The 22042-nt window shown below is 43.5% G+C and overlaps 1 protein-coding gene across 4 annotated transcripts in view; it reads left to right on the forward strand.

Annotated features, from left to right (window-relative positions):
* The window catches only part of LOC141103381 (coagulation factor XIII B chain-like), a gene marked incomplete in the record, with an annotated part of 968440 nt that overhangs the window by 213477 nt on the left and 732921 nt on the right, over positions 1–22042 (forward strand).

The following is a 22042-nucleotide window of genomic DNA, read 5'->3' on the forward strand; positions in this document are numbered from 1 at the left end:
ATCAATCACATGCATGGGCGAATTGAAACTATAATCGCCCTAATAAAAGTGTTCAAATCACATCCGTGAAAGAATCTTCCAATCCAGTAACATAAAGTGACCAAGTTCAAATAAAAGTCAGTGTAATGGTGATGGTTCAAAGAAAAAGTTCCGGTTTTGAATCAAACGTGCCCAAAGAAAAACATGCTGCGAAGTGCCTTGGTGACCCCCAATGTGATTGCGCTCACCTTGGAGCATGTGACACAGGTTTTAATTGTGTCAATACACGCTTTTGGAGCCACCCCTGGGCTCAGTATTAGGTACAGCTGATTCCCACACTAGATTCTTTATGGCTCCACTCAGACCATATAAAAGAAAAGGCTAATATAGTATAATACCGTAGGATACTTTTATTAAAATCACATCCAATCCCCACATGGGGTACTCACATTTATAAGGTGCTCATGTGCACCAAACATAACATAGGAAAAAACGGCTGTGCGGCGTGCTGCGGGGTGTGAGAGCTCCACAACCCAGCTCTGTGCTGATCGCTCCGTCCTGGCCCCTCCCCTACGCCTCTTCAACACAGGGAGTCACGTGTCTTCATCAGGGGGATAGGAGGCCCAGAAAATCTGCCCATCGCCACCGGGGTTCCTGCCTGGCGAGCTACCCCCTGCCAGTGACTGCCGCGGCTGGGGTCTCCTCCCACTATCCCCGCTCCCGGAGCCCTAGAACCACGCTTCCCTGACTGCCTCCCTGTGCCCAGCCGGGCAGGAGCTGCCGCTCTCCCCGTCGCGCTCGCGAATCTCTGCCGCTGCCGTACCTGAGCCCGCCCCCGCCTCCCCGAACCATGGAGCAATGGAGGCTGGGGGGGTTCCACGCCGATCTGCCCGGGTCAAGCCAGTCCCACTGGTCACCGTCCAGGAACCTCTGTTTTTTGCCCTCTGGCTGACGGCTCACATCTCTCTGCGGTCGGTTCCGCGGCTCTCCCTGCGTCAGCGCTGCTGCCCCCAGTGGCTCCTTCTCTCCCTGCACCTAGCAGGGTGGGAGATTTAATTGTGCCAGTGCACTCTGCCCAGCCTGTGCTATCTGTCCTTAATCTCCCTGCACCCAGCTGGGTGGGAGATCATTATACTTCACATGTTGCCCCCCCAGTGCTTCTGTCTCCTGACTGCCCAGGTCTCCCTGCGCCCAGCCGGGCGCGAGACGGACGCTCCGCACCTGCCACCCGCCCCTTCCAGCTGACTCATGCACACCTGCATCTCCCTGCGCCCAGCAGGGCGGGAGATGGTCTATGTGCTCCCCCCTATCTATGGCCTCCGGCGTATCCGCACCTCCCTGCGCTCGGCTGGGCGGGAGGTTCCTGCGGGCTGCCTGCCGCCACAACCCAGCCTCGTCTCCCTGCGCCCGGCAGGGCGGGAGACTCCTGCCCCAGTACCAGGATGTCGACTGCTCCTGCCACGGGTCCTGGAGTCCACGTTTGCTCATGTTGTTGCTGCTCAGCTGCTGTCCTTGGCCACCCAGAATCCTTAGGGTCGGACCCCTGCCCCTGGACCTCTCCTTCAGTCATCACCCTCCTGCCTCGCCAGGTGCCACCGTTCCTCCAGGGGATGGACAACTCGGGTATCTGCCAGCCCCTACCATGGTCGATCCTGCTGCTGGTCGCCCTTCGTCAGCTCTGCCTCCGCGCATCAGTGAGTATGACTGTGATTTAATTTGGGGTAGGTCCAATGACTCTCCCATATCGGGCCCACCAGATGAACGCATAGCTATGGTCGTCCAGTCAGTCCTGCCCCATATAGGGGTATCCAGTGGACCAGCGGCTAGTTTGGGTTCCCTCTCCGGCGGCGCTTTGTGGGCGGTTTGGCCTACTGGCACGCACCTGTCGGGGGAGGTTAAGGGCAAGATCTGGTGTCACAAATTTTATTGAATTTCTCACGCTCGTCCCTCCTGACAGGGAGACGATCGACAAATCTTGTGTTGACGTTGTAGCGTAGGGCGACAAATCAAAACAGCTTCCTCGGACGTTCGGGAACTGGCTGCAAGGGCTCCGCGCTTACGCGGGAGTGCTTTGTGAGCGGTTCCTGGAATTGGCTGCATCTCTCTTTTGCTACTTAGACCTTATTTGGGGTGCCTATAAGGTTTACGGGGGCCAGTGTTGGTTTCACTATGACACCCAGTTTCGCCAAAAAATGGCGGCACGTAAGGAGTTTTGTTTTGATTGCCAAGACGGTAGCCTATGGTTATTGCTTATGTGCCCCCACAGGCCTTCGTCCTTTGAGCCCCTGGCCGGCGCTCCCTCTGGAGCGTCAGCTGCCCCAAAAAAGTGTATTTGCTGGCTGTTCAATGAGAGCCACTGCAAATGGTACACCACATGCCGTTTTGAGCCACGAGTGCTGCAGTTGCAGGGGTGCTCATTGAACAGGAAGATGAACCGGAAGGCGCTGGCTGCGGTGGGGCACCCGTCAGTTATCCACTGACAGGCGGGTGGTGGTTTCTTGACCTTGCCAGCATAAAATGGCTATAATGAGCTATGCCCTTGATGGAAATCGGAAGTAGACGGCCTGTCCAGCACTTATGATAAGGACAGGCCCCCTCCCCCCTTTTGGAATTGTGTGCTCACAGTACAACTGTGACTGCCACTGGTTGAAAAGTGTTTGCATGTTTTGTGTTGGATTTAATAAAGCTGTGGCCTTGCCCTTTCCAACCTAATGGTTGTATGTGTGTTTATTTAATGGGGTGAGGGGGCAAGGGGGAAGGTTTATCTATACAGCTGTGTTACAGTTAATTGTACCTGGGCTCATTGCGCCTCAACAGTCATGAAGGCCTCTTGAGCCCCTTAGGGGAAGAGAGCCTTGACTGATGGGGGCATGGCCAGGTGCGGGAAAAGGTGGCCGAGTGGTCACCAAGGATTGGTTGTTGGGAGGAATGGGCTGGGCCTGAGCTCTGTAAAAGTTATGCCCCAGGGAATTCTGGGTCTTTCAAGAAACATGGTTGGAAGAGTTGCCCACCCTCCCGCTCCTTTTTTCTATGGTATGTAACAGCTTGCTGCGGTTTCTTGACCTTGCCAGCATAAAATGGTTGTAATGGGCTATGCCCTTGATGGAAATTGGAAGTAGGCGGCCTGTCCAGCACTTATGGTAAGGACAGGCCCCCCTCCCCCCTTTTGGAATTGTGTGCTCACAGTACAACTGTGGCTGGCACTGGTTGAAAAGTGTTCACATGTTATGTGTTGGATTTATTAAAGCTGTGGTCTTGCCCTTTCCAACCTAATGGTTGTAAGTGTGTTTATTTAATGGGGTGAGGGGACAAGGGGGAAGGTTTGTCTATACAGCTATGTTACAGTTAATTGTACCTCTCTCATTGCGCCTCAGCAGTCAAGATTGAATCTGTGATAGGTGACCACTTATCTATTGAACTGTAAATGGTTGTTTGTACCTAGCATTCAGCTTAACCACTTCCAGCCCAAAGCCGTCATATGGACTTCGAGTGGGCATATGGACTTGCGATTTCCCACAGTTCAGCGGCTTGATCGTTTTTACAGGCTGCGGTAGGGGACTACCCCCACCCCCTCCCAGCCAACCCTCTGGTGCTTCTACCGGCTCGCCTGTGCGATTGGCAAGCCAGGGAAGGAATCCGCCGGCAGAGGAAGTTTACCTTAGAGAATATCGGTGACCACATAGTCCCCTATGATGGTCTCCTATGCTCTTCGGAGGCCCGGGCACGACGTTATGATGTCACGTTTGGCCTGGCAGTTGTAAACACTGCCATGTACTAGAGGAGAAATGTAGGGTCTTATAGACCCCACATATCTCCATAAAGAGGACCTGTTATGCCCTATTCCTAATACAAGGGATGTTTACAATCCTTGTAATAGTAATAAAAGTGATCAAAAACTAAAATTTGAGGAAAAAGTGTAAAAATAAAATAAACAATAAATAAAAATTGTAATGCCCCTCCGTGCCCGCATGCAGAGGTGAACGCACCGACATATGTAAATGGTGTTAAAACATCACATGTAAGGTATCACCACGAACGCTAGAGCGAGAGCAACAATTCTAGACCATGAACTCATCTAACTCTAACCTGGTAAGCTGTAAAAAAAAATTTAAAGGGTCACCTATAGAGATTAAGTACCGAAGTTTGGCGCCATTACACGAGTGTGCGCAATTTTAAAGAATGAAATGTCAGGTATCTATTTACTATTTACTTTAGAGTGTTTTTATTTTTTTTTTATGAAAAATTTCTGCGCACATACTGTGTGACATAAAAAGTTGTAACAAACCGCTATTTGATTCCCTAGGGCCTCTGCTAAAAAAAAAATATATAATGTTTTGGGGTTGAGTCATTTTCTAGCAAAACAATGATAATTTTTACATGTAGGAGAGGAGTGCCAGAATAGGCTCGGTATGGAAGTGGTTAAACACCACAAGTAGGGTTACAAGTAATAAAGAGGAAAAAGACAAAATGCAGTATCCATATCCAAAAAAAATAGTTATACTAGGGAGGTTTCTGAACTATTTCTTACTATTGGAAATTGCATTGTGCAATCTGTTCTTTGTATTACTAATAATGACAGAATATTTATTATTTATTTATTTATGGAATGATTGCTTTCTTAGTCTTTGGTTCCCTGCCCTTAGTTCATGATGGAATATTATTTCCCCTTAAGGGGAGCGTTTGAGGGTTAATTCATTCCAATGGCCAAAATAAATACATTTTCTGGCGACTGGAATCCATTAACATTCAAACGCTTGACATGCCTAAATGTGTGTGTAATACATGGCTTTAGGCTTGCAAAGCAAACTTCCTGTGTGCATGGTAGAAAGGAAATGTCTGCAAACTGCAAATACCAGAACCAGAACATTCTACTGTGAACAATGACAGTGGTTAAACATTAAATCAGATCCCAGTCTTATGGGACATTTATTACAATGTTGCTCTGATTTTCCTGCACATCACTTTGTTAAGTGTTCTTGCATAGCAAGACCACTTACTGTTATCTCACATATATATTATTATTATAGCCAAATTTACCACCCTAACTCCTCCCACAGTTTTTACACTACATAGACAAGTAATATACCGAAACGTGCGGATTGTTCCCGAATGGTGTGCTATTACTTTGTGAAACGTTTCGCCGAATGGTTCACGAAATATCGTCGTTTTTGCGGCGAAATTGGTCCCATAGGTCTAGGTCTGGATCTTGTGATCCTCACAATATAAAGATCTTCGCTGTAGGATGTATAGTTTTTAAAATACCGCCATTTGTTTAGAGGTCATTTCAGGAAATTTTAGCCATTAATCAGAGTGTACTGTTAGTGTTTGTTTTGTTGCCATGGTTACCAAAGCTTCTGTTATACACGGGGGGGAGGTGGCTGGAGCATCTCAGCTCTGATTACAGAGCCCGGGGGAGGGGACAGACACACCATGTACTGATTTATAATAGAGGAATATGATGGGGCAGTTTTGATGGGGTAATTCTGATGGGGCAGTTTTGATGAAGTAGTATTTGGGAAGCATAAACAGGGCATGAGCGTTGCTAGGAAACCGTGGTTGTAAACACAAGATGCTGAGACACCCCAAATGCATGTGACTTCATCTGCTAGACTTGATAATGCTTGTAGATTCCTCCCACAGTTTTTACACTACAGAGACAAGTAATATACCGAAGGTGCGGATTGTTCCCGATTGGTGTGTTATTACTTTGTGGAATATTTCGCCGAATGGTCCACGAAATATCGTAGTATTTTGCGGCAATATTGGTCCCATAGGAATGAGTTGCGAAATGTTCAATGTCATTTAATTGGTGTCCTATTACCTTGTGGAACTTTGTGAAAAGCTGAAAAATACCAGTGTGAATCCGGCCTCAATGTCATTTAATTGGTGTGCTATTACTTTGTGGAACGTTTCGCCGAATGGTTCACGAAATATCGTCGTTTTTGCGGTGAAATTGGTCCCATAGGAATGAATGGTGAAATGTTCAAAACTAGAGCGGGAGGTGACAAAAAGCTGACAACCCCATGATCAGCTGAAACATTATGACCGCCCCATGAAAAAAAAAAAAATATTTTTGAAAAAAAAAAAATATTTTTGAAAAAAAAAAAATATTTTTGAAAAAAAAAAAATTATTTTTGAAAAAAAAATTTTTGAAAAAAAAAATATTTTTGAAAAAAAAAATATTTTTGAAAAAAAAATTTTTGAAAAAAAAAATATTTTTGAAAAAAAATATTTTTGAAAAAAAAAAATATTTTTGAAAAAAAAAATTTTAGAAAAAAAAAAATTTTGAAAAAAAAAATTACTTTAAAAAAAAATAATTTCGAAAAAAAAATTATTTTTGAAAAAAAAAAATCATTTTTGAAGAAAAAAAATTACTTTTGAAAAAAATGTTCAGCTCTTTCAGCTAATGATGGAACTTTTTTACTACTATTTATACTTTTTAAAATATTAAGCTTTTTAACACTTTTCACAGTTACTCAAGCCACCCCACCCAGTTACTCCGCCCACTCCAGTTGTAGAGGCAAGAACACTTTCACAATTTCCCCAGAAATTGTAGCTTTTCTAGTTAAGTGTTCTTGCATAGCAAGACCACTTACTGTTATCTCACATATATATTATTCTTATTATTATAGCCAAATTTACCACCCTAACTCCTCCCACAGTTTTTACACTACATAGACAAGTAATATACCGAAACGTGCGGATTGTTCCCAAATGGTGTGCTATTACTTTGTGGAACGTTTCGCCGAATGGTTCACGAAATATCGTCGTTTTTGCGGCGAAATTGGTCCCATAGGAATGAATGGGGAAACTAGAGTGGGAGAGGACAAAAGCTGGAAAATCAGAACATGATTTCTAAACTGCCGCCACTCCCTCATTTTCAAGCCCACCTACACAAATCTTATATCAAAACGTTCAGCTATCCCTGCTGCCACTAAACATGTCCACGGCTAAGCCATAGTCCTGACAGTTTTCACAATATGACCATTTGTTTGCAACTCACACCGTCCATTGACATTCATTGAAACTACACTCTAGCCCCTTCAAATTTGAAGGGCAATTTCTAAACTGCGACCGTGCCTTCAATTTTAATATTTCAGAGACATACTATACATCAAAATCTAGGCCTGGGTCTTGTGATTCTCACAATATAAAGATCTTCGCTGTAGGATTTATAGTTTTTGGGAAAAAGCTTTTTGTTTAGAGGTCATTTCAGGAAATTTTAGCCATTAATCAGAGTGTACTGTGTGTGTTTTGTTGCCATGGTTACCAAAGCTTCTGTTATACACAGGGGGGAGGTGGCTGGAGCATCTCAGCTGATTACAGAGCCCGGGGGAGGGGACAGACACACCATGTACTGATTTATAATAGAGGAATATGATGGGGCAGTTTTGATGGGGTAATTCTGATGGGGCAGTTTTGATGGTGGCAATATGATGGTGCAGTTTTGATGGCAATATGATGGGGGCAATTTTGCTGGGGGCCGTTTTAGCAATTCAGCATTCCCACGCATTTTCCCCAGGAAATGCATTTTCTAGTTTTAATTTTATTCCGTACGTTTTTTGGTTCTGCGTAACTTCTGCATACTTTCAGCTATTAAAACCATTCAACTATCAAAATGTTCGTCTCTTTTAGCTGATGTGTGCTCTTTTTCAACTTTTTATCTACCATTTATACTTTTTAAAATATTAAGCTTTTTATCACTTTTTTTAACATTAAAGTCAATGGGAGCATGCTTGAAATCCTTAAATTCTTCTTCTGCTCCCAAAAGTTTCAGCTCCTTCATACTTTCACCTAGAGACACCAAACAAACTTTAAAATGTTCACAAAATATTCAGCTATCTGGCTATATCTTTTCAGTTTGATATCTTTTACCGTTTTTGAGAAAAAGCTTTTTGTTTAGAGGTCATTTCAGGAAATTTTAGCCATTAATCAGAGTGTACTGTTTGTTTTGTTGCCATGGTTACCAAAGCTTCTGTTATACACAGGGGGGGAAGGTGGCTGGAGCATCTCAGCTCTGATTACAGAGCCCGGGGGAGGGGACAGACACACCATGTACTGATTTATAATAGAGGAATAAGATGGGGCAGTTTTGATTGGGCAATTATGATGGGGCAGTTTTGATGGTGGCAATATGATGGGGCAGTTTTGATAGGGCAATTCTGATGGGGCAGATTTGATGGGGCAATTATGATGGGGCAGTTTTGATGGTGGCAATATGATGGGGCAGTTTTGATGGGACAATTCTAATGGGGCAGTTTTGATGGTGGCAATATGATGGGGTAGTTTTGATAGGGAAATTCTGATGGGGCAGTTTCATGGTGGCAATATGATGGGGCAGTTTTGATGGGGCAATTCTGATGGGGCAGTTTTGATGGTGGCAATTCTGATGGGGCAGTTTTGATGGTGGCAATTCTGATGGGGCAGTTTTGATGGGGCAATTCTGATGGGGCAGTTTTGATGGGGCAATTCTAATGGGGCAGTTTTGATGGTGGCAATATGATGGGGCAGTTTTGATGGTGGCAATTCTGATGGGGCAGTTTTGATAGGGCAATTCTGATGGGGCAGTTTCATGGTGGCAATATGATGGGGCAGTTTTCATGGGGCAATTCTGATGGTGGCAATATGATGGGGCAGTTTTGATGGGGCAATTCTGATGGGGCAGTTTTGATGGGGCAATTCTGATGGGGCAGTTTTGATGGGGCAATTCTGATGGGGCAGTTTTGATGGTGGCAATATGATGGGGCAGTTTTGATGGCAATATGATGGGGGCAGTTTTGCTGGGGGCCATTTTAGCAATTCAGCATTCCCACGCATTTTCCCCAGGAAATGCATTTTCTAGTTATTCTTATTATTATAGCCAAATTTACCACTCTAACTCCTCCCACAGTTTTTACACTACATAGACAAGTAATATACCGAAACGTGCGGATTGTTCCCAATTGGTGTGTTATTACTTTGTGGAATGTTTCACCGAATGGTCCACGAAATGACGTTTTTGCGGCGAAATTGGTCCCACAGGAATGAATGGCGAAATGTTCAAAACTAGAGTGGGAGGTGACAAAAGCTGACAACCCCATGATCAGCCAAAACATTATGACCACCCCATGGTCAGCCAAAACATTATGACCGCCCCATGTAAAAAAAAATATATTTTTGAAAAAAAAAAATTTTTTTGAAAAAAAAAAAAATAATTTTTGAAAAAAATAAAAAAAAAATCATTTTTGAAAAAAAAAATCATAATTTTTGAAAAAAATGTTCAGCTCTTTCAGCTAATGATGAGACTTCAACTTTTTTACTACTATTTATACTTTTTAAAATATTAAGCTTTTTAACACTTTTCACAGTTACTCAAGCCACTCCATCCAGTTACTCCGCCCACTCCAGTTGTAGAGGCAAGAACACTTTCACAATTTCACCAGAAATTGTACCTTTTCTAGTTAAGTGTTCTTGCATAGCAAGACCACTTATTGTTATCTCACATATATATTTAAGTGTTCTTGCATAGCAAGACCACTTACTGTTATCTCACATATATATTATTAAGTGTTCTTGCATAGCAAGACCACTTACTGTTATCTCACATATATATTATTCTTATTATAGCCAAATTTACCACCCTAACTCCTCCCACAGTTTTTACACTACATAGACAAGTAATATACCGAAACGTGTGGATTGTTCCCGAATGGTGTGCTATTACTTTGTGGAACGTTTCGCCGAATGGTTCACGAAATATCGTCATTTTTGCGGCGAAATTGGTCCCATAGGAATGAATGGGGAAACTAGAGTGGGAGATGACAAAAGCTGAAAAATCAGAACATGATTTCTAAACTGCCGCCACTCCCTCATTTTCAAGCCCACCTACACAAATCTTATATCAAAACGTTCAGCTATCCCTGCTGCCACTAAACATGTCCACGGCTAAGCCATAGTCCTGATAGTTTTCATAATATGACCATTTGTTTGTAACTCACGCCGTCCATTGACATTCATTGAAACTACACTCTAGCCCCCTCCAAATTTGAAGGGCAATTTCTAAACTGCGACCGTGCCTTCATTTTTAATATTTCAGAGACATACTATACATCAAAATCTAGGTCTGGGTCTTGTGATTCTCACAATATAAAGATCTTCGCTGTAGGATGTATAGTTTTTAAAATACGGCCATTTGTTTAGAGGTCATTTCAGGAAATTTTAGCCATTAATCAGAGTGTACTGTTAGTGTTTGTTTTGTTGCCATGGTTACCAAAGCTTCTGTTATACACAGGGGGGGAGGTGGCTGGAGCATCTCAGCTCTGATTACAGAGCCCGGGGGAGGGGACAGACACACCATGTACTGATTTATAATAGAGGAATATGATGGGGCAGTTTTGATGGGGTAATTCTGATGGGGCAGTTTTGATGAAGTAGTATTTGGGAAGCATAAACAGGGCATGAGCGTTGCTAGGAAACAGTGGTTGTAAACACAAGATGCTGAGACACTCCAAATGCATGTGACTTCATCTGCTAGACTTGATAATGCTTGTAGACTCCTCCCACAGTTTTTACACTACAGAGACAAGTAATATACCGAAACGTGCGGATTTTTCCCGATTGGTGTGCTATTACTTTGTGGAACGTTTCGCCGAATGGTCCACGAAATATCGTCGTTTTTGCGGCAAAATTGGTCCCATAGGAATGAATGGCGAAATGTTCAAAACTAGAGTGGGAGGTGACAAAAGCTGACAACCCCATGATCAGCCAAAACATTATGACCACCCCATGATCAGCCAAAACATTATGACCGCCCCATGTAAAAAAAAAAAATATTTTTGAAAAAAAAATTACTTTTGAAAAAAAAAAAATTAAAAAAAAAAATCATTTTTGAAAAAAACAAAATTCATTTTTGAAAAAAAAAATTTCATTTTTGAAAAAAAAAATCATTTAAAAAAATCATTTTTGAAAAAACAAAAAAACAAAATCATTTTTGAAAAAAAAAAATCACAAAGCTCTGAGGGGAATTATAGCTCCTCTCACACAGCTCTAAGGACAATTATAGCATTATAGCTCCTCCCACACAGCTTGGAGGGAAGTTATAGCTCCTCCAATACAGCTTTGAGGGGAATTATAGCTCCTCCCACACAGCTCAAAGGGGAATTATAGTTTCTCCCACACCGCTGTGAGGGGAATTATAGCTCCTCCTACACAACTCTGAGGGGAATTATAGTTTCTCCCACACCGCTGTGAGGGGAATTATAGCTCCTCCCACACAGCTTTGAGGGGAATTATAGCTCCTCCCACACAGCTCAAGGGGGAATTATAGCATTATAGCTTAGCATTATAGCTCCTCCCACACAACTCTGAGGGGAATTATAGTTTCTCCCACACCGCTGTGAGGGGAATTATAGCTCCTCCTACACAGCTCTGAGGGGAATTACAGCTTAGCATTATAGCTCCTCCCACACAGCTGAGGAGAATTAGAGCTCCTCCCACACAACTCTGAGAGGAATTATAGTTTCTCCCACACCGCTGTGAGGGGAATTATAGCTCCTTTTAAACAGCTCTGAGGGGCATTATAGCTTCTCCCACACAACTCTGATGGGAAATGTAGCTTCTCCCACACAGCTCGGAGAAATATAGCTTCTCCCACACAGCTCTAAGGGGAATTATAGCTCCTCCCACACAACACTAAGGGGAATTGTATCTCCTCCCACACAGCTCTGAGGGGAATTATAGCATTATTGCTCCTCCCACACAGCTCAGAGGGGAGTTATAGCTCCTCCCACACAGCTCTGAGGCGAATTATAGCTCCTCCTCCAACACAACTCTGAGGGGAATTATAGCTCTTCGAACAAAGCTCTGAGGAGAATTATAGCTCCTTCCACAAATGTCATCATGCCATCTAAAGGAAAGAGATCTAAAGCTGCAAAGATACGCTGGACTAAACTGGATCCGGAGCCCCACAGCAGCATAGTGGATATGGAGGTTTGTGACAGTGAATGTGCCCAGGAGGTACATAGTGAACCTGTGGTGCCATTTTCATGTTCAACTCAATGTCAAGTTCAAGAGCACAGTGACAGTGTGATGGGCACTTCTGAAAACCATGGCATGCAAGAACCATGTGTACCAAGTGAGATTTCTGTGCAGGCATCATTTCATCAGGGTCATCATGGCTATGGAAGGTTAAGGAACAAACAGTGTACATGCATGGCTCTGACATTTTTGGCATACCACAGTGAGCTTGATGATGTGAGAAAGGGTGATCTTGATCAAATACTGAAGAAGGGCAACAGCTTGTATGGCTCAACAATAAAACAGCTAAAACAAAGAAATGTCTATCAGCATCAACACTTGACAATGGAAGAAGTGCCCCTCAGAGTCAACACTGACAAATATGAGTATAACGTTGTTAAATCTCCAGTGTTATCGGGATGTATGAGAGACACGGTAGACGGTGACAACCAAGGTTGGTTTGTTGACCTCTCCACAAGACTTCAGTGCCTCAATGCAGATGTTACACATGCACTTTTTATAGTAGTGCCATATTGCATTGCATTGTTCAGAGACAAGTCTGGGAGATATGGACTGTTTGATTCTCATAGTCGAAATAAGGATGGACTTCCTGCCACTGGAAAAGGAAAAGCTGTTATGATCACTTTTACACATTTGAGTGATATGGGGGCAAGGATTTATAAGTTGTATGAATTGCTCCTTACAGACACCAGAGGCCCTATTGATGGACTGCAGTATGACTTCATGCCAGTCTCATTTCATCGTGCAAGACGTCTGTCAGATGGTTTGCTGTCCCCACTGGTGCAATCTGACAAACCACATAATGCAAAGCATGTGGAGAACAAAGTGACACAGATGACCAAAGATGTAACACACACTGGATTCCCAGCCAGCAAGCATTCTCCACGGTCAGTTGATGCGAAATCCTCACAGGGCATATGGAAGGACAGTAAGGCATTGTCCAAATTAAATGCACAGAGACGACAAAAACTGAAGACAAGACACAGAAATGAAAGAAGGCGTGATTTCAAGGCTACAAAGATGTCTGTCACCAATAAGAAAAGGACATACATCACCAGCCGATACAGAGCAGATGCTGATTTTAAGTTGAAGCAGAAGCAATATATCATTCGCAAATATGCAACAGATGCCAATTTCAACTTGAAACAGAAGCAGTACACCACCAGAAAATATGCGACAAATGCAGATTACAACTTGAAGAAGAAGCAATACATCACCAGAAAATATGCCACAAATGTCGATTTCAAGTAGAAGCAGAAGCAATACATCACCAGAAAATATCATAATGATCCTGCTTTCAGAAAACGTCACTTGCAACATTGCATGAGTTACATGAAAATGAAGCGTCAAACTCAAGCAGATTTTCGCATAACCCATAAGATGCAATGTGCCTTCAAAATAAGAATGAAATACAGACGATGGACTCGTGTCATGCGGAAATGCAGTCAACCAGTGGACAACAGCCTAATGCAGACAGCTATATCCACTTTCCATGAATGCATTAAAGCTGGGCCAACATTTGTGTGCACGATGTGTCATCGCACCCTTTTCCCTAACCAATTGAAACATTGCATTCACAGCAATTACAAGAAGAATCTACACATTGTTGCTGCCTGTTTGACAGGGAAATATGTCCATGTGTGCAACAATCACTGTCAAGGACCTGAACAATGCACCTTACCAGATGAAAGGACCAAAGAATGGGTTTGTCACAACTGTGATTTACATTTAAAAGCAGGACACAAATCATCCATCGCTGTAGCTAACAACATGGAGCTGGCGCCCATTCCCCCAGAGCTCTGCGATTCGAATGTGCTGGAAAGACAACTTTTGGCCAAAATACTGCCATTTGCCAAGATCATCACACTTCCCAAAGGTCGACAGGCAGCTATACATGGCGCTGTAGTGTGTGTGCCATCCGAGGTGGAAACCACGGTCAATACTCTACCAAGATCGCACAGCAAATCCCAGTTACAGAGTCAAGCTGAAAAGACGTCTGACTTACAAAGGCCACCAGCTGTTTCATTATGTCAACATGGGAAATGTAGTAGCAGGTCTGTCAAAACTCATTGACACACACCCCGACTACAGTGACATTTCAATTAGAGTGGATGAGACAATCGCTGATGATGATGATAATGATGATGGGATGGAACTCGACAGTTGTGACGAAACTGAAATGATGGAGATACTTGAACGCATCGAAAATTGTGATCCATCAGAGGTACAGTCTGCATGTTTACCGGCTGCTTCTGAGCAACAGGAAGGCCATGACCAACAACCTCCCAATGCAGAGGATGAGAAGGATACACTAAGACCTGGAATTGGCCTAGACAGTTGTTTGCAGCCATCTGACCTTGGAGAGGAAGCACTGACACACGGTGATGGAATATTCAGCATTGCACCTGCACAAGGAAACACACCTGTCAGCTTCTTTAAAGTTCCTAGGCTTGAGGCAATGGCTTTCCCTGTTCAGTTCCCTACTGGACAGAATACATTGGACCAGGCAAGACAAGTCAAACTGTCCCCGAGCATGTATTTCAATGCAAGGCTTTTTTGTGTTGATACTCGTTTTGCAAGAGACACAAGCTACCTCTTCTTTGCGCAGTTTGTCACAGAAACACACATGGCCAAAAGCAGCATGTCCATCCAGTTAAGGAAAGGAAAACCCAATACCAGGGATGGACGGAAAATATCCAACAAGCTGCTACAGGACAAGTGTGAGGTTGAGAGGTTGGTGCGAAACCGAGATGCCACAAGGTTCATGCAACCACTGAGAGGGAGTCCAGCTTACTGGGATAAAAATCTGAAGAATTTGCTAGCCATGGTCAGACAATTGGGTAAGCCAACATTTTTTCTTACCTTCTCTGCTGCAGAATTCAGATGGCCAGAGGTAATAACGGCAATAAAGGCACAACAAGGTCAAAAGGTGGATTTTGCGGGGCTAGACTGGGCTGAAAAGTGTGACATTCTTCGAGGCAACCCAGTGACCACCATGCGCATGTTTGACAAACGGGTTGATGCTCTGATGCGAGAGCTGCTGTTGGGTCCTGCACAGCCAATTGGTGAAGTTATCGATTACTTTTACCGGGTTGAATTTCAGGCGAGAGGGAGCCCTCATATACATTGTCTCTGTTGGGTAGCAGGAGCTCCTATATTTGGACAAGACAGTGATGACAAGGTGTGTGCCTTTATAGATCATAACATCTCATGCCAGCTGCCTGATGAAGCCAAACAGGCCTTACTTCACAGATTTGTAACAGAACTTCAAATGCACAGCAGATCTCATTCAAAATCATGCAAGAAAGGTAACAGAGTATGCAGATTTGGATTTCCAAAGCCACCTATTAGAAAAACGAGGATAACTTACCCGATGCCAGAAGAACAAGGAGATTGTGCAATGAAACCACAAGCAGCCAAAAACAAACTGAAACCAGTCTGGGATTTGCTTAATAACCCAAAAGTGCAGCTTGAAGACATGTCACAGCTACTGGCACAGTGTGATATGACTTTGAATCAGTACAACTCCTACATTCAGGCATTGACCTCCTCAAGCGTGATTCTAATGAAGCGTGATGTCAAGGACTGCTGGGTGAACAACTATAATCCACATTTGCTGACGGCCTGGAACGCCAACATGGACATCCAGTACATTCTTGATGAGTATGGTTGCATCATGTACATGTTGTCCTACATATCCAAGCCAGAACGGGAGCTGAGTGACTATCTCAAAACAATAGTCAAAGAAATGAGCCCAGAAACAGCGACAGAACGAGAAGAAATGAAAGAGGTTCTTCAGGCTTATTCAAAACACAGAGAGGTCAGCGCCCAGGAGTCTGTGGCCCGTACATGCAGCCTGAAAATGAAGTCTTGCTCACGTGAGGTTGTTTTTCTGCCAACTGGTGACAACGCACTGAAAATGAGTCTCCCGCTCAGTGCATTGCAGAACAAACCAGCCGATTCTCTTAATGTGTGGATGACGAGTTTTGTCGACAAATACAGAGCCAGACCTGAAACACCAGAGTTTGAGTCCATGTGTCTGGCAGACTTTGCATCCCATTACAGGGTTGTCTATGGCAAGCAGAAGGAAGATGGCAAGCAAAAGGAAGACAGCAAGCGTGTCAGCCTATTGAATGAAATGGGAATGATTCAAAAACGCACGAGAGGGAAGCCTGCAATCATCAGGTACGCACGCTTCTCAGAGAAGAAGGACCCTGAGAACTACTACGGCAGACTGCTTAAACTGTACCTCCCCCACCGTTCAGAGTCATCACTGAAAACTGTAAGGTTCCCAACACACCAGGATTTTTACAAAGGCGCCTGTGTGAGCTTACCAGGAGAAGAAGCAATCCAAGCAGTGTCTGCAATTGTTACCAGCAACCAAAAGAAGTTCGAACAACACAACAAAATTGTGGAACAAGTCTTGGATGACTTTGTAAAAAACGGACCTGTTGAAGATGCTTGGAACACCTTTGCCCCAGAAGCTGAGTTGGATAGGTTGGAATGTGTAGAGGAACGCAAAGAAGGGGAGCCACTTCATGAGAATGAACAAGATGATGTTCCGGAGTATACACGTCACAAACAAACAGGTGGAATTGCGCTTACTGTGAAAGCCCCACAAATGTGCCCTGATTTCCTTCGGAAAATGTACAGAAACCTTAACCGGACACAAGCTCAGACATTCTACTCAGTTTGTGACTGGTGCACTAACCGTGTGCGTGGCCTAAATCCTGACCCATTCTATTACTTTGTCACTGGTGGTGCAGGGACAGGCAAATCACACCTGATAAAGTGCATCTATGCTGAGGCGACAAAGATACTCTGTAAACTTACCAGACTACGTGAGGAAGCAGACATATCCATGCCCAGCGTTTTACTAACTGCATTTACAGGAACAGCAGCTTTCAACATTTCAGGCAACACATTGCATTCTCTGCTGAAGTTGCCAAGAAGCTTGAAGCCACCCTACCAAGGACTTGGAAATCTAATAGATGAAGTGAGGGCACAGCTGTCAAATGCGGAGATCATTGTTATTGACGAGGTGTCAATGATTTCAAAGCCCCTGTTTGCCTACATCAACTGGAGATTACAGCAAATCAAAGGCAGTAAGAAACCTTTTGGTGGTATGTCAGTACAAGCAGTAGGAGACTTTTACCAGGTCCCCCCGCTGGGAAAAAGTAAGCCACTCTGCGTGTTTGAGGAAAATACCAATGACGTCTGGAAAGACAACTTTCAGATGATCACGCTGACAGAGATCATGCGACAGAAGGAAGACATTTCATTTGCTGAGCTTTTGAATAGAATCAGAGTCAAGCAGAAGACTGGCACCTTAAGCAATGATGACAAAGCTCTGCTTGCTCAGGCTTTTACAGATCCCACCCACTGCCCTAATGACGTGCTACACATATTTGCCACCAACAAAGAGGTTCACAAACATAATGCTGCAACTGTGTCTGTTCTCCATTCAAACGTCACCAACATAGATGCCGACGATTACAGAAAAGACCCTAAGACAGGAGTGATGCTGAGGCAACACCAACCTTTCAAAGGACACAAAGACAATCTGATTGACACACTGCAAGCAGCTGAAGGTGCCCGTATCATGATCACAAGAAACATTGATGTAGAAGACGGGCTTGTTAACGGGACATTTGGCAAGATTGCAAGAATAATCATCCAGACTGAGAATGGTGCTACTACGGTAAACAAGCTTGGGCTTGTGCTGGACAATCCAAATGCAGGACAGAGATACCGTAACAAGTCGTCTTGTGATGCTGACAACTTGGTGTACATAGAAAGGGTAGAGGAAAACCTGAGACAGAAAGGAGTTGTTCGCAGGCAGTTCCCCCTGAAGTTGGCTTTTGGATGTACGATTCATAAGTGTCAGGGGATGTCGATACAGTCGGCAGTGGTCTCATTGAAACGGGTCTTCCAACCGGGAATGGCCTATGTTGCTCTGAGTAGAACGACTACACTGCAAGGACTGTACATAACCGACTTTGATGAGAAGAAGATCTTTGCTGATCCTGAAATCACAGCTTCCCTGGATTCAATGAAGAATGCATTATTGGAAAGTGTTATGCCCCTCTTAAAGTTTCTACAGACAACAGACAAACAGCAAACATTAACAATTATCCATCACAACACGGAAGGATTACCAGCTCACATTGAAGATATCAAATCTCACCATGAGTTGACACTTGGAGATGTTTTATGTTTCACTGAAACTCATCTCTCAGGCTCTTCTGTTGCTGAAAGTCTCCAGCTGGAGGGCTACAACCTGTTCAAACGCAACAGACACCTCTCGTACACGAACCTTCCTGACATTGCAAGTAAAAGTGGCGGAGGTGTCGTCTTGTATGTCAGAAACCATTTCAAGGCCTATGAAAAGCAGTATCATCACAATGTGACTGACTTGGAGTTCTTGGTTGTCAAACTGGAGTCCCCTGTACAAGCTTTGATCGCTGTTGTTTACAGGCCACCGGATTACAGTATTGGCCAATTTCTTACTAACCTGCTGGGCCTCTTGGAATCTTTGGAAATAATGGATTGCCAACCTATAATACTCTGTGGAGATTTCAATGAAGATTTTCTGTGCAGAGAAAAGAAGCCAATATCTGACCTTCTTCACTCAAGAGGATATACCCAACTGGTCTGGGCAGCTACCACAGAAAAAAACACACTGTTGGATCACATTTACATCTCCAGGGTGCAGCAGTGTCTCCAGTCAGGTGTACTGCACAGTTATTACAGCTATCATGATCCTGTGTATTGTGTTTTGAGCAGTGGTTGTGAACACGCTTAGAGCCTGCATAAACAGGGCATGAGTGTTGCCAGGAAACAGTGGTTGTGAGACAGTGGTCATCAAATAGATAATAAAGTGGCAATGAGGGTCAGTTTATGTGGCCATAGTTATGTGGGACCATTTACAATTAGCTAAAAATCATTCTCTATATTTCATGTTCGGTGTACTTGTTAGACACTGAACTCACTTACTCCCCCCCATCCATCACAGACATATGTCCTCATCATATAGTAAGAGGAATACCACGCTGTAGTGCACCCAAAAAGGGTACCTGTTCGTGAAATATTGTGAATGACCACATAGGGGATAACCAAAATAGTGATGAAAATAATTTAGTGGAAAAAAAACAAACAAACTACATAATAACAAAAGCAGCCACTCTATGAGATACACACACTAATACAACAATATAACAAATATAGCAGCGCTGTAAATAGGAGTAAATACTAGTACCAGTGTTGAATGGGACTAATTGGTTACAACCCAAATTAAATGACTAACACAGTTCTTGAAACCTAAATCAATAAGTGTTCACTGGACAGTCCTAACACAGTGAATAAAGTCCAAATAAATGTTGTGAAAAGACATAGGCTCAGACCCCAGTCTTTAAAGCAGGAAATGTAAAATAGAAAAAATTCCTCCACCGCACCACTGTGGTAGCTGAAAATAAAATGCGCGCTTACCAAACGGCAAGCACAAGGGGGCTTGCGACCTTAAGCCGGCCAGGGCCTTTCATTGGATGGGCTTGTAGGAAATGACATACCACTTCATACAGCCAAAGGGTGATGATACCGCTAGTCCACCGAGTCACAGGAAATCACTCTTATCATGGAGATTAATAAAAGACTCCTAGCTGGGGGGTTGTTCTCATTTAGGGGTACCCCGGGAAAAAAGAGGGAAACAACATAGCGTAATCCTGGTTATGAGGTTTATTAAAAGAATTAAAATAACACTTACAGTGTAGCAGATTCAAATAAGCATAAGAAGCCGGCCGGCTAAAATGATCACCCGTCCTGCAGACGGTAGATGCAGCACGTCAGCTCGCCCTATCACACTGTCCTCATCACACTCACCCTCTCCTTTCTGTGCTATAGCCTGCTTGCTGATTAGTAAGACAAAGAAACAGCAAATAGCAAAACTGCAGAGTAACTGAAAATTTGTAAGGGTTTAAAGTATATGCTTTAATGAATTGCCTTGTATCCAAAAAGTTCAAAAAGTTGACTGTTCAAAATGTTAATACAATGTATAACGGAAATATACCACCAGTTCGCTTGTGATGCAATATATTGAAATTATATGTACACTGTGTAAACTGTTTTTGACACACTTGATTTTGGGACACGAGTCCGTCAGGTGCTACGCTTTGGCTGGGGCGAAATAAATCCTGGTAACCCTTAAGTCTGTGTCCGACAAAGTCATTTACCGATATTTCTACCTTCTACATCATTAGCACTTGTGCACTTTTTAAATTTGATCAATCAATTGGTTAGTGTAATGTTTACTATCTTTACTCACTACAAACACTCCACACAGTTACTCTGCCCATCTGCCCAGTTCAACCTTTCCACAGTTACTCCAACCACACAACAGTTACTCCAGCCACTTCCCCCAGTTACTCCGCCCACTCCAGATGAAGAGGCAAGAACACTTTTCACAATTTCCCCAGAAATTGTAGCTTTTCTAGTTATTATATAGTGCCATTAGGCAAGCACAGAAGACAGGGACTAGGGCAGGCTTAAGCCTGGTACACACTATTGATTTCTGTTCAACCCAGTTAGTATAGCGATCTCCCCCACTGGGCTGTTGTGTTCTGATAAGGGGGCGCCCAAAGCCCCCCCCCCCACGCAACAACACTCCGATTAGCTCTCTCATTGGCTGAGAGCACTAGTCGGGAGTCGATTGGCTGCTGGTTTTCCAGCATGCATGTAAGACAGAAGCAGGATAAATGGCTGGTTTCTGTCGAACAGACTGACATACACACAGGCCGAATGTCAGCTGGTTTCTTTTAAACCGGCAGCTGTCTACCGACATTTTCCCCGTGTATCACGCTTTACAATCGGGTGAGCCCAAAATTTCAGCAAAAGTAATTTTGCCATGAAATTGATGATTTTGTGTTCACCTAAATTTGGCGTTAATTGTCCTTTAACTTGGCCTTGCAGCACTGCAAGGAGAAAATATTTTTAAAAAAGCCCGCAAATTGAAGCTATGCACACTAAATGATCAGTCCCCAACAGTTTAAGGCCCTATTCACATATTGTATAGTGGGAACAAGCTTTCTGGTTATGGGACTTTCAGGCTGAGTTAACACCTATTCGAATTGGATACGGGTTTCCCCCGCATCCAATTGGCATTTCAGGAGCTTGTGACCGGCTCTCTTTGGAGCTGGTTCTTACATCTCTGGAGGGGCTCTGGTGCGAATTGCACAGGAGCCCTGTGCGTCTTTTGGTCCGTTTCAGGTCCAAATTCAGCCCAAAATTTGGGCTGAAATCAGGCATGAAATGGTGAATGGAGACGCACCGGACTCTTGTTGTGAGCTGCTGTGATCTCCAGTGTGAACCTAGCCTCAAAGAGCAATTGTTACGTGATTCTGCGTGTCACATAGGGCCAGCCTAGTTCCTGCTCCTTTTCAGGTGATATGCATCGCACAATTTTTAAAGGGACAGATTGGCGCAATTACCACACAACAATTGCGGCAGAATCTTCTCACTTTTGGGGTTCCATTGAAGGATAATGGCACCCAAATAAGAGTTGCCACTCTGGCTGCAGTTGCAAATTGCGAAGTGTGAATGGGGCCTTAGAGATGCCTGGATGTTGTAAACACACAGTCATTGTTCCCCTAACACAAAGATGTATTAATTAAAATACAAAAATAAGTAAATGTACGTTTCCTTTTTTTGCCTTTTGAATAGAAAAAATATACTACAAATGTTTTTTTTTGTAAAATAGACATTAACTTTAGCTTTAAAAACTAGCAGTTCTTGTATGAACATCAAGAATGATGTATAGAATGACCTCTAGACCAAAATACAGTTTGCTGTAATGGAGAACAGATTTGACTGTTACTGCAAACCTATAGATAGTTTAAGTACTGTATATGTGAACCCTCACCTTGCAAAACAACCTATTCTGTTTAAATTCGAAATGAAAGGCAATATATTTATGTATACATACAGTATGAACACATTAATACATTTTTCTCCTTTATTAGGTGATCACATAACCTCTCTTCTCAGCTGCATAAGG

The sequence above is a fragment of the Aquarana catesbeiana genome, linkage group LG07 (assembly GCF_042186555.1).
Source record: "Aquarana catesbeiana isolate 2022-GZ linkage group LG07, ASM4218655v1, whole genome shotgun sequence".
In the NCBI taxonomy this organism is placed as follows: domain Eukaryota; kingdom Metazoa; phylum Chordata; class Amphibia; order Anura; family Ranidae; genus Aquarana; species Aquarana catesbeiana.